This window comes from Lepus europaeus, chromosome X, assembly GCF_033115175.1.
Source record: "Lepus europaeus isolate LE1 chromosome X, mLepTim1.pri, whole genome shotgun sequence".
In the NCBI taxonomy this organism is placed as follows: Eukaryota; Metazoa; Chordata; class Mammalia; order Lagomorpha; family Leporidae; genus Lepus; species Lepus europaeus.
Genome location: NC_084850.1, coordinates 107,716,473 through 107,730,543, shown reverse-complemented (window position 1 = coordinate 107,730,543; position 14,071 = coordinate 107,716,473). Strand labels below are relative to the sequence as shown.

Below are 14,071 nucleotides of genomic sequence, written 5' to 3'. Positions count from 1 at the left end.
AATTCAGCCATCTCAGCCATTCTTTTATAGAATAAAATGGAAGATGTTCGTATCATATCATCTAGCAAGTCCAGTACAAGGTATATATCTTACAGAATTACTCAAACATATGCATAGGAAAATACATGTATATATTGCTCAGTGAACTCCCATTCATATTCCTAAACAGCTGGAAACTAAGTATGCATCAGCAAAAGTGTGCAGAAGTAAACTGATTTATTCACAAAATGAAATAGCATTCAGCACACTCAGCTCACTTCAATGAAATGAACTACATCTACAAATATCAACATGGGGGAAATTTCAAAAATAAGAGTCAAAAAGCACAAACACACATACAATTGCAAAAGGGTACCACATGAAATCATTTATGTAAAATAGAAGACACAAACAATACCATATTCTTTATAGATCTCTCTAACATACAGTAAAGATAGAAAACATACATGATAATATATACTACACACATACCAACTTCAAGTTAATGGCTACAACTGGAGAGATCTGAAGCAAACGTGGTAAAATGTCTATTAAATGTCTAAATCTGGGTGGCAGGCACACGGGCTTTGTAAATTTAGAAATGTTCAAAAGATTTCATAATAAAGAAAACCTGTAGATTAGAATTAAAAGGAGTAAACTCTGAAATTTTATGTATGTTCAAAGAGAAAGGGATCTTTGTTTTGTTCATCATAGACTTCCTGAAGCTTACTTAGTGTCATGTTTGGTACACAGGTGATCAATATATATTCGCTGAATAATTGAATGAATAAATGAAGATGGATGGATGAAGGAAACAGGGAGGAAGGGAAGGAAGGGGTGCTCAAAAAAAAAAAGCAATTGGGTGCACTTAGTTTAAATTTAATAAATCTGGATTTGGCTGTATAGAACATCAAAAAATTGCAATCAGGATAGGGGTGTTATCATTCTCAAAAATTTGACCACCATCTGTTCAGTTCTTTGGCCATACACACAACTAGAACGTCATAGACTGAATATGTAAAAGCCTGTAATGACAAACTCCAATGATCCTTTCGTAAGTTTTCATCACAGAGTATAATTTTTTATAGTCAAAACAATTTTAAAAAGGAAGATAGGCCACTGGCTGGGGATTCAGTGTTGAAAAGCATTAAAGTTTTTGTTAGATGTGAATTTATTTTAATGAGATTTGGTTTATATAGTTAGTGCTCACTTAACCATATTTTAACAAGTGCACACAATTGGTTGAACAAAGAATTTGGTCAAAGCAAAAGTAAAGGTTTTCAAAAAAGTTCACAGAAAATGCATATTATAAAAAATTATGCATGGAGTTCAAACATTTTACACAAACATCTTTTAATTCCATTTCTGTATACTTTTTGAAATATGCACATATTTAAAAAACAAATAACATTTGAGGATAAAAATTGAAATTTGCAGAAAAATCAGAAGCTAAGAAAAAAGTAATAAAATATAAATTATTTTACCATAACATAACAAACATAATTTAACATCTGGATAGACATTTAACATCTTTTCTCTAAGAGAAAAGGATCATTGCTATTTTCAAAAAATGAAATTCAGGTGCCAGTGCTGTGGTGCAGCAAATAAAACTACTGCCTGTAGTGCTGGCATCCTATATGGGTACCAATTTGAGTCCTGGCTGCTCCTCTTCCAGTCCAGCTCTCTGCTATGGCCTGGGAAAGCAGCGGAGGATGGTTCAAGTGCTTGGGCCCCTGCACCCACATGGGAGACCCTGAAGAAATCGTGGCTCCTGGTTTCGGATCGGCCCAGCTCCAGCTGTTGCAGCCATTTGGGGAGTGAACCAGTGGATGGAAGACCTCTCTTTCTGCCTTTCAAATAAATCTTTCAAAAAATGAAATTCGGCATTTCTCTAAGTGAAATTCAGTATTTCTGTATTTAATTATTTGTTTTATTCAAAAGGCAGAAAGAGACACAAAGATTTTCCATCCGATGGTTTACTCCTCAAACGCCCGCAATAGTTGGGGCTGGGCCAGGCCAAAGCCAGGACCCTGAAACTCAATTAAGGTGTCCCACAGGGAAGGCAGGGAACCAAGTACCTGAGCTATCCACTGTGCATCCCGGGGTGCATTAGTAGGAAGCTGGAAATGGAAGCAGAGCCAGGACTTGAACTCACACACTCTGATATGAGATTCAGGCTTCCTGAGTGGCATCTTAATGACTGTGCCAAATGTCCATTCTACATGATTTTAAATTAAAAGACTTCTATTTTCCCTCATGTCTTCAAAATTAAAAAATATTTCACATACCTTATAAACATTTAATATTCCTATATGTCTCTTTTATAAATATATACTTTGAATGGTTAAAATATTATTATTAACTTCAAGGAGCATTAAAGTACAGATATTCATAGCTCGAGATATGCTTCCCATTTTTTATTAAAAGAGATGGTCCCCACACAATTCTTACAAAATAAAATAAAAAAGTATCCTAAAGTAATTCTTGCTGTCATATTACTTGCAATAAAATAAACTTGGAAGAAAAGTCAATTTGTCAATCTCATAATAGTTCACTGATCGAAGTTTCACTGATAACATGCCTCAGAGTGCCCTGAGTCTTGGGAATGTTTCAAAGTATTTAGAAAAATACGCTACTGTCTTACCAAATTTAAGGGCATTTATCTAGAAAATCTTTTATTTTTTTCTGAGCATTAGTGTATGCAAGCAGGAAATACTGTTCCTTAACTTCCCCCAACCTAAGGTTTGGTTCTCAAAGCATACAGAAAAAGGAAATTCGCAAGTATATATATATCCTTACCTTGCAAAAGACCTTAAGAGCAAGTTTCTAAAGAATACCTCATAGATGCAAAACCAAACAAGGGCAAAATGAGCGGCATGTCTGCCACAATGAGATATCAACACTGGCCACTTCTGTTAGCTTTGTACAGTCAGGTTTGATGCTGGTTGAATTTCTAAGATCATATCAATAGAAAAAGACAATTCTTTTCTTTTCTAGTACATAAGGTTTTGCCTTTAAAGTTTTTAAGCTTGAAAAAATTTCTTTGAGAGTTTAGGGAGGGGGAGGGGAGAGGAAGAGAGGAGGGGAGAGGGAGAAAGAGAGAGGGAGAGGGAGAGAGAGAGAGAGATTCCCTCTGAGGGTTCACATCAGGGCTGAATGGCTGCAACCATAGCTGGGAGCAAGGAACCAAGTACAGGTTTCCCATGTGGGCAGCAGGGACCCAATTATTTGAGCCATCACCACTACCTCCCAGGGTCTGCATTAGCAAGAAGCTGGAGATAACTGCTAGGGTAAATGTTGGCCTGTTTTCAACTTTTAAAAAAGTACTAGTATAGATTCATCATGCTGTTATAAAAGTAGAACTAATATAATTATGACTATTTGAGCCAAAGCTTTACTGAAAGTTATCCACAAGAAAAAAAAACTCACAAACTAGAATTCTCTCAAGACAACCTAAATGCTTCAGAGACATGTTAATAGGCTAATTCATTGTTAGGCTTTTGAAATACAGGCTTAACATTACTAATCTGAACATATGAAATTGAAATGCTCTGAAATCCAAAACTTTTTGAGCATTGATGGTGCTCAAAAAGTTTTGGATTTTGGAGTATTTCAGATTTTGGATTTTGGGATTAGGGATGCTCAATCAGTACAAATATTCCAGAATCTGAAAAACTCCAAAGTCTGAAACACTTTGGTTCTAGGTATCTTTGGTTAAGTGATATTCAACTTGTAATCATGGAAAATTACATTAGCAGATATCGAAATATATTCTTATTCTTCAGTAAGGAAAATATTGGGGAGCAGACGCAAGGATAAACTTATTAGTGGAATGGAATACACACTTCTAAACAAACCCTAGATGAGATAGATATGAGAAGAATATATGACATATTAATGGCTGTCAGGAACACGTCAGAGGGAGATCTAGCATTCTGTTAGTCACAGTGTGCTAGAATCTTGCAAAGGTGAAGTATCTTTGAAAAGTTTCCCAGGTGACTCCAATACATTTTCCTCCCTCAGAGAAAAGGCTCTGCTAATAGAAGACACATCACAAAAAGCATCTGGGAAGGAAAGAATGGCTTAATAGTGCTGTGCCTCTTTAAAACAGAAAGCCAGTTTACATCTTCACCTTGTATCCACCCCAAAATTTTTAAGTGGATTAAAGAGTTAAATGTAAATAATGAGTTCATAAAAAGATGAAAAAATACGTTGAATGCCTAACTCATCTGTTGGTGTAAAGAACTCTGTTAATAAAACAGTAGAAGTAACCATGAGGCAAAAATTCCCTTAAAATTGCCTTAAAAATTGAGATTCTTTTTTGTCAAAAACTGGCAACACAAACACAAGTAAAGGAGAAAGCAGGAAAAACATTCACAGAGATGTGAAATTGACTGGAGAGCCTTTTGTGTCAGGCACTAATGAATACTATAAAGTATACTTTATACTATAAAGTACTTTTCAAGAAGCCTGTGTTTTTTATTGGAAGGCAGTATTAAAAACTTGGAATATAACCTGAACTAAGTCCACTCAGATGAGAAGGAAAGTGCAACACTCTCTCGTTGGATGAAGTGGGGTCTTCTGGCACAGCCACGTGGCTCAGTTAAGCAGCTGTTGGAGTGCCTTAGCTCAGTTTTCAGATGAAGACTTGGTTAGTTGGCTGGGGGTGGTAACCATGGGCACAGAATCGGAAAGAAGGTAAGAGACTTGTCTTACTCTTATATTTTACCCCTTATTTCCCTCCTTCAAGTTCACATGCAAGGGAATGGGAAGCAAGATCAAATTTATTTATGTGCCCTTCCCTGTGCTAGGAGCTTCACAGACATTATCATCATTGAATCTTCACTGTATTGTGATATGAGCAGCAACTGTATTTTACAGTTCCAACGGAGTTTGGTAGACTTCCATTTCACAAATACTGTTTCTGCTAAGACAGTATTTTTCATGTTTGCTTCTTTCTATCCAAACACAGTGGTGATCATTGAGATGTCTTTCGTTTTACAAAATATAACTTGCCTTTAATAGCTACTTTGGAGCAAAAGGTTCTGTTTATTATCCATCAAAATGGTGTGATGTCAAATATGACCTAAAAGTCCTCAAGGCTGTTTTTCCAGTGATCATACCCTTGTGCATCATGCAAAAACATAGAAATATCTGAAACATAGACAATGACTAGGAATAAACTGGTACAGGTTGAACAGTAGATAAAAATGGAAAAAAAATGAGAGAATCTTATTCATTTTGCTTCTGGTCCACAAAATGTATAAAGGCTCATCCTAAGGTGGGCTTTGCAAAAGGTTTCTTTTTTTTTTGACAGGCAGAGTAGACAGTGAGAGAGAGAGAGAGAGAGAGAGAGAGAGAGAGAGAGAGAAAGGTCTTCCTTTGCCGTTGGTTCACCCTCCAATGGCCGCCACGGCCGGTGCGCTGCAGCCAGCGCATCGCGCTGATCCGAAGCCAGGAGCCAGGTGCTTCTCCTGGTCTCCCATGCGGGTGCAGGGCCCAAGCACTTGGGCCATCCTCCACTGCCTTCCCTGGCCACAGCAGAGAGCTGGCCTGGAAGAGGGGCAACTGGGACAGAATCCAGCGCCCCGACCGGGACTAGAACCTGGTGTGCCAGCACTGCAGGTGGAGGATTAGCCTATTGAGCCTCGGTGCCGGCCTGCAAAAGGTTTCTAATTATGGTTTGGATCCAGGTGTTGATGATGTGGGACTCTCTTATTACAGGAATGACAGCTATTACAGTTATACTCTAGCTTGGTGATTTCACTTATCTTTTTTTAGTCATAAAACATTTCAAAATACACAAAAAAGGAAAAACAATATAACAGGCAGCTAAGCACACATCATCCAAGTTAAACAGACATTACTGTTTTGGCCTTAATTATTTTCAGAAGTTCTCTCATAAGCCATATACATATCTTTAGCCTCTTTCCTGAAGTTAGCTTTTATTATTCTGATGTATATTTTTGTACTTTTACAATGTATGTACGCATAACAATATGTACTACTTTTTGTTTTAAAAATTCATACAAATTGTGTCTTACTACTACATCCTCTTCTATTTTCTGCTCAAGTTATGTTTACCTATGTGATACACACAGGTCTTATCTGCAGCTTTACTGATGCAGTGTTTTACAACAGTTCATTTCTCCTTTTCCCCTAGCAATGGGCACTTAGGTGGTTTCCAGTTTTTCCAGTATTAGAAACCTGTTCAAGTGAAGAGTTTTGTATACTCTGTGCTCATGTGTGGAGTTTCTCTACGGTTGGTACCTAGAAGCAGAAATGGTTGGTTGTAGGAATATGAACATCTTCAGCTTGTCTCAATTTTGATAAAGTACTTTCCAAGGTGATTTTAGCAATTTATACATCTATCCCACCACAAGTCAGAAATGAGTTCCTGTTTACCCACATCCTCACCAACACTTGGTTTTGCTAATTTATACAAATTTGGTAGGTGTGAAATGGCATCTCATTGTGATTTTAATTTGTACTTTCCTGATTACTAATGAAATGGAGCATCATTTCATATTTTTTTGCTTATTTAGGTTCCTTCTTGGGTGAATGGCCTCTTCATATCTATACCTCTGTGCCAAATGAGTTGCTTTTCTTTTTTTTCTTTCTTCTTTTCCATTGTTTAGTTCTTTACACATTCTGCATAGTAATCTGTTGTTTATATGGGTTGCAAATACAGGTAATTTCTACTAATATGTGCTTGTCTTTTACTTTGCTATGGTTTCTTCTATGAGCAAAGCAAAACTGATCTAATCAATAAATCTAGATAAACACTGGCCCTTTGATATACATTCCCAACCTAAAGAATTTGCAGATGAAATTATCTTTTAATTACACAGTTTGGCATTTTACATAAAAATGGTATGGGAGTCCAAATTGTTCCCTGAAAACATGAAGATAGAAATGTTTTGTTAAATTACAAAATGAAAACACCTGAGTATGGCAAAGAATTTTAAAGAGATAGTCTCTTAGACTGGAGATGACTTGATTAAGTGTATTAACATAACTGAAGAATAACTGGCCATTAACTCGGGGGTGAGGGAAAATTAGAAGAGTTCTAGGAAAATGTTGATATTGTCCATGAAACAGAGTCCAGTGGAGTCATATTAGCCAATGGATACAGCACTGTGAAATGGGGACAGGGCACCCTGCTTCGATATTACCCATTGGTAAGGCCTTGGCAAGAATTGTGGTAAAGCTGAACCAAATAGGTTTTCTTAGCTCACTAACATTGCACATTATCAAATAGTGAACTGAGAGGTAGCCTAACAAGTTAAAATATGATGCAGTCAGGCTGCCTGAGATAATTTCTAGCTCTACAACTTAACTATGTAGCCGTGGACAAGCCGTTTCTTTTATTGAGAAAACAAGATTAACAGTACCTAATTCGTCAGTTTGGAGGACTAAATGGGTTAATAAACACAACTGGAAAGTAGGAACCATTTAATGTATGTTATCCAAACACCCAAAAGCCAAGGGAAAGGTGAGGAAAATACATACAATGCAATGCCCAGAAGTTGAGGTTAGACTTAATCCAAACTAGGGAGAAGCTGATGTGGATCAAATGAGGTAGAGGAAATAACCCCAAAAGGGCAATTTAGTCTAAGCTTTCACTATTAGTAGCAATGTTGAAGTCAGGAGAGGCAGCGGACCTATTCTATTTTATGCTAGTCAGCCCCACACACTGAAACTTGAGCAAGTCAAAGAGCACGAGGGCCTCTGGCAGGATGTTAGAAGACACGTTCATCACATATCTGACTGACCCTTGGCTTTCTTCTGTGTAATCAGACTGGTCAAACTGATCACCACATGGTATTGTGAGATGGGGCCAAGGCACCTTCACTATAAACCCGGCTCAACAGCATGAACTCAGGCAGGAGTGGCAACCACTATCATGTGTTAGATCTTCAAAGTTTGCCCCACAACAGATTTCAGAACGAGATCTTAATGCCTTCCATTAATACTGCTGGCTGAGGCCCTTCTAGACAGTTCCTTCCTACATTTCCTGTTCTTCCGGTGTCCTATTACTTACTGAGAATTTCCAGCATCCTCGACACCCCACTCTGCTTTTTTTCCTTTCCTGTACTCAGCAGCACCTCTTCCTCAATTCAGTTTCGTCTCTTTGCTTTCCAACTTTCTCTTTTAATCACCTTTTTCACAACTTAGTGCTCTGTTCTCTTGTGTCCTCCAATCTGCCAGAAGCACAAGTGCTTCATATCTGTGGAAATTCGGTTCATACTTGAGAAAAGCACCGTTTCCTCTCTATTATTTGCAGCTGGTTGCAAAGGGAACTGATGAGGTTTGCATGCATGTTCACATTCAGTTCCCCTTTGTGGCTAGTGAGACTTGAAAAACACAGGAACATACCAGATCAGCTCTTGTGGGGACAGATTACAGAGTTCCAAATATATGTGGCAAGTAGGGAGAGGGGGTAGTTGAGAAAGTAGAGTTGAGTCTCATGGTCAACAGTTTGACACTCAAGACCTCAAAAAACCAGATGAAAATTCCATAAGCAGAAAAGAAAAGGAGAGGCTACTTGCAGAACAAAAAGGTACAAAGAAAACAGCATGGGCTTGTTGCCACATTTAATTTACTTTTTAATATAAGGAATAAGCAAAACAACATGACAGCTCTGAGACCAAAGTGGGACACAGTGGGCATCCCGTTGCAAAGGAAAATTTCCTTTTTTCCAGGAAACAATGGACTCTGAGGTACACATATTATATTAGTCCCCAAGGAAAGAGCCAATGTGCTGTCCTTCAAGGAGAAAATATTAAAGTCTAGTTAGAACATTCAACTTGCAAGTCATTAAAAGTAATGCGGTAGACTAAAAACAGTCTCAGATTCTCTGCGGCTCCTCCCATCCAGGGGTGGAGTCTATTCCCCATTCCTTAGAAAAGCAAGTATTTAGACTTGCTTTGACAAACAACACATGTGGACATTGTATGACTCCTTGGCAAGGCCTTGAAAGGCCTTCCAGATTCATTTTGCCCTCTCCAAACCCTGTGATCATCACATTGTAAATAAGTCCAGGTCAAAAGACTACATGGAGAGATGTTCAGACTGCTCAATGGTCCCAGGTCTCCAGAATGTGACTGAGGTCACCCTGGACCACCCAGCCTTAGCTGAGCTGTCAGATGCCTCAGCTACATGAATGACCCCAAGTGAGACTGACAGAAGAACTACCCAGCTGAACTCAGAGAAAAGTGCAGAATCAAGAGTAAATAAATGGTTGTTGTGTTAAGTCACCAAGTCTGGATGTGCACTGCTATGCAGCAGTAGATAAATGATGCATATATAATATAGATTCAGAGTCTGGGTAGCATTAATTTCTAAAAAGGTGGCAATAGATATAGTAATTTCTTCAATAACAAGAAAGAGAATGCTGGGGCAGGGTTTAGCCTAGTGGTTAAGATGCCCAAATCCCAAATTAGAGTAGCCAGGTTCAGATCTTGTCTCCGTTCCCAATTCCAGTTTCCTGCTAGTACACACCCTGGGAGGCAGTAGGTGATGGTTCCATTAGTTGGGTCCATGTCACCCACATAGGAGACCTGGATTGAGTTTCTGGCTCCTAGATTTAGTCTGGCCCTGGCCCAGCCCCAGCCATTGGGGCATTTGTGGAGTGAACTAGTAGATGGGAGCTATCTCTGTCTCTCAGACAAAAAACAAAAGACAATGCCATCAACTATTTTACTTGAAAGAAGTGTGACTGGCACTGAGATTTCATCTTAAGGCCCCAAATCTGGGGCTGGTGTCATGGCATAGCAGATTAAGTAACTGTGATACCAGCAACCCATATCTCAGCACTGGCTGTTCTACTTTAGATCCAGTTCCCCTGCTAATGCACTTGGGAAGGCAGTGAAAGACAGTCCAAGCCCTTGGGACCTTGCCACCAATGTAGGAGACCTGGATGGAGTTCCAAATTATTATGGGGTGGGAGAAGAGGGGTGAAGACTGACTAATGAACCAAAGTATCTTGGAGACGAAAACACATGCTCTGCCCGATGGAGAGAGCTGGGTAAGGAGGCGACCAGCTCTGCAAAGGGGTAGTTGTTAGAGGTTTCCAGGAGGAAGGGAAGGAAGTAGAGGATAAAGGGGATTTCTTCCGAAGAGAAATATGACTTAAGGTACATTCATTAGTAGACAGAACACGTACCCATTATAAGCCTTTTGGTATTATTTGACTTTCACAACTATGTCCGTCAATTGCTGTGATTTAAAAAGAAGTTAAAGAAAAACCAAAGTATAGGATAATAAAAACTTTCACATACTAAAATGTCAGACTTTCTTTTTGCCACTAAGATAACTGTAGTTGTAAATATTCTGCAAAGGTAATGTTGTGGTAATTACTAGTGGGAAAAAACACAAAATAAAACAATCCTCAAAGAATATATCCTATTAAAGGCAGATGACTGGCACTGAGTTTTCATCTTTTTTTTTTTTTTTAACATTTTTTGCCCCCTAGAAACCTTTTATTTAAGGTATACAAAATTCATGTATTTCATACATACAAATTTAGGAACATAGTGAATCTTCCCACCCCACCCTCTCTCCCACCCTTCTTCCTCCTTCTATTTTCATTCTTAGTTTTTACTAAGATCTACTTTCAATTAACTTTATACTCATAAGATTAACCCTACACTAAGTAAAGAGTTAAACAAATAGTATGAAAAAAAAAAAAAACTGTTCCTCAACAGTCAAGACAAGGGCTGTTCAAAGTCATCACATCTCAAAGTATCAATTTCACTTCTATAGATTACGTTTTAGATGCTCTATTAGTTACCACGGATCAGGGAGAACATATGGCATTTGCATTTTTGGGAATGCCTTATTTCACTAAGTATGATGTCTTCCAGTTGCATCCATTTTGCTGCAGACAACAGGATTTCATTTTTTAACCGCTGTATAGTACTCCATGGTGTACATATACCATAATTTCTTCATCCAGTCTTTGGTTGACAGACATCTGGGTCGATTCTGTATCTTAGATATTGTGAATTGAGCTGCATGAGTTTTCATCTTAAGGCCTCAAATTTGGGACTGGTGTCATGGCATAGTGGATTAAGTAATTGATATCTGCATCCCATATCTCAGCACTGGCTACTCCACTTCTGATCCAGTTCCCCTGCTAATGTATCTGGAAAGGCAGTGAAAGATGGTCCAAGTACTTGGGACCCTGCTACCAATGTGGGAGACCCGGATGGAGTTCCTGGCTCTTAACTTCTGCCTGGCCCAGCCCTAGCTGTTATGGGCATTTTGGGAGTGAACTGGAAGATCAGAACTCACTCACTCACTCACTCACTCACTCTCCCTCTCTCTCTCCCTCCCTCCCTGCCTTTCAGTTAAAAGAATTTTTTTTTAAAGATTTAACTGGAGGGACAAGGAATTAAACTGTGTTCTTTATCACAAAGTAATAGTGATAACAGAGGTAACCCAGGCACAAGGAGGAGAGAACCCTCTGTCACCTTTCCCTGTGGCAATTGTGTCGTGCTAGTTACTGCTCTAATGTTGAACGGAGAGATAGCATTCCCCCAAAATACATAAGAGGGGACTTAAAAAGTTAATGGAAGGGGCCATTGCTGTGGCATAGTGGGTAAAGCCGCCGCCTGCAGTGCTGGCATCCCATATGGGCGCCGGTTTGAGACCCAGCTGCTCCACTTCCAATCCAGCTCTCTGCTATGGCCTGGGAAAGCAGAAGATGGCCCAAGTCCTTGGGCCCCTGCACCCACGTGGGAGGCCAGGAAGAAGCTCCTGGCTCCTGGCTTTTGATCGGCACAGCTCTGGCCATTGTGGCCAATTGAGGAGTGAACCAGCAGATGGAAGACCTCTCTCTCTCTCTTTCTCTCTCTCTCTCTCTCTCTCTCTGTGCCTCTCCTTCTATCTCTGTGTAACTCTGACTTTCAAATAAATAAATACATCATTAAAAAAAAGTTCATGGGAAATGTGTATTATGAAAAAAACTGCATGTGGGCAGTCCTGTGGCATGGCAGGTTAAGCCAGCATTTGGGATATCTGCATCCCTTAGTGCCAGTTTGAGTCCTGGCTGTTCTGCGTCTGATCCAGCTCTCTGCTCATGTGCCTGGGAAGCAACAGGTGATGACTCCAGTACTTGGGCTTCAGCCTGGCCCAGCCCTGACTGTTGTGGGCATTTGAGGAGTGAGCCAGTAGATGGAAGATGTCTCTCTGTCTCCCCCTCACCTCTGACTCTGCCTTTCAAACAAACAAACAAACAAACAAATAAATGAAAAGGCCACCTTCCATGGCCTATATAATCACTTTTAGTCTATCACATTTAAAGTGGTTTTCACAGTGGTTAGAGGAAATATATTATTATAGTTTTGATGATCTGTGATTATTTTAAAATTTACCATATGAGTGAAATGGACATCTTTTCAGTTGTTTAGTGTTTATAGTCCTTGCCTTTAATCTGCCTGAACTATGGTGTTTTTGCTTTTTTTACGTATTGAACTATTTAGTGGAGTATTAAGCCTTTGACTATAATGTAACTTAAAAACACATCATCTCAAAAATTAGGGAGGGAAAGACAGAACAGGGAGGGAGGGAAGGAGGATGGGAAGTATCATTATACTCTTAGAATTGTTATCTAGGAACTACATTGTTCTTTGTAGTAATATAATGATGTGAGAATTGATGAGCATTCTGTCAGTAATTCTGTATTTGCTGTGACTCTGAGACTCTAATATATTAATAAACTCCTTTTAAATAAAAAAGTGGTTTTAAGCTACCAAAATTTTATCATTTTATTAGAGCTTAAAAATAACCTACCCAAAAGCTTCTATCGCTCTCCAGCTGGAAAATCATGCAGTATGGGCAGCTTACGCTTTAGCGTCTGACAGCAGGAGGTTTAACAAGGGCTGGTCCTATATTGCCCTCTGCTGGCCAAAGCACCACTAAAGAAATGAGCCTCTTACCAGATTTTTTTCCTGTGTTACATTTTAACACAGGTTTGTTCTTTCCAATTTTCACCCCACCCTCCCAGATATTTCTGGAGATATGAAACTCTAGAGGGCTTATTACTTCCTGGCTTCAACATTTAAAAAATTAATTTATGATCGGGTGTGTGTGGGTGGGTGGGGGGGATGTGCACCCACTCCCACCTGAGAGCATATCCCCTAAAAGTCCACAGCAGGAGCTGGGAACTCAATTCAGGTCTCCCAGGTGGCTGGCAGGAACCCAGTCACGTGAACCATCACCTTGTGCCTGCAAGGGTCCACATTAGCAGGAAGGTGGAGTCAGGAGCCAAGTCTGGGGACTGAATCCAGGCACTGCGATATGGGAGGCATACATCCTAAACCTGCATCTTAGATGCTAGGCTAAATATCTGCCCCCTTGCTTCAATACTTCATTTGTACGTTTATCAAAACCTCACATTTGAGGCTGATTTTCAGTGGAGGAAAGAGAAGACACAAGGTGAAAATATTAGAAACTTTAAAACAACGAGACTTGTTTATAGTGATGCCTTAAAATGACTACTTCAGAGGCTAGTTACAGCTTGCAACCCTGGCATCTCATATGGGAACCAATTCGATTCCCAGCTGTTCCACTTCTGATCTAGCTCGCTGCTAATGCGCCTGGGAAAGCAGGAGAAGATGGGCTGGCGCTGTGGTGCAGTGGGTTAACGCGCTGGCTTGAAGTGCTGGCATCCCATATGGGTGCCTGTTCGAGTCCCCGCTGCTCCACTTCCGTTCCAGCTCTCTGCTATGGCCTGGGAAAGCAGCAGAGGATGTGGGAGACCTGGAGGAGGCTCCTGGCTCCTGCCTTCGGATTGGCGCAGTTTTGGCCATTGTGGCCAATTGAGGAGTGAACCAGCAGATAGAAGATCTCTCTCTCTGCCTCTCCTCTCTCTGTATAACTCTGACTTTCAAATAAATAAATAAATAAATTTTGAAAAAAGCAGGAGAAGATGGCCATGTGCATGGGCCCCTGAACCCATGTGGGAGACCTGGATGAAATTCCTGGCTCCTGGCTTTGGCCTGGCCCAGACCTGGCCCTTTTGGACATTTGGGGAATGAGCCAATGGAAGGAAGATCCTTTCTCTGTCTCTCCTTCCCTTTCTGTA

General features: G+C 39.9%; 1 protein-coding gene across 6 annotated transcripts in view; it reads right to left on the bottom strand.

Annotated features, from left to right (window-relative positions):
- CASK (calcium/calmodulin dependent serine protein kinase) overlaps positions 1 to 14,071 on the bottom strand; it is a 377,037-nt gene that overhangs the window by 148,548 nt on the left and 214,418 nt on the right. The window lies entirely within an intron of this gene.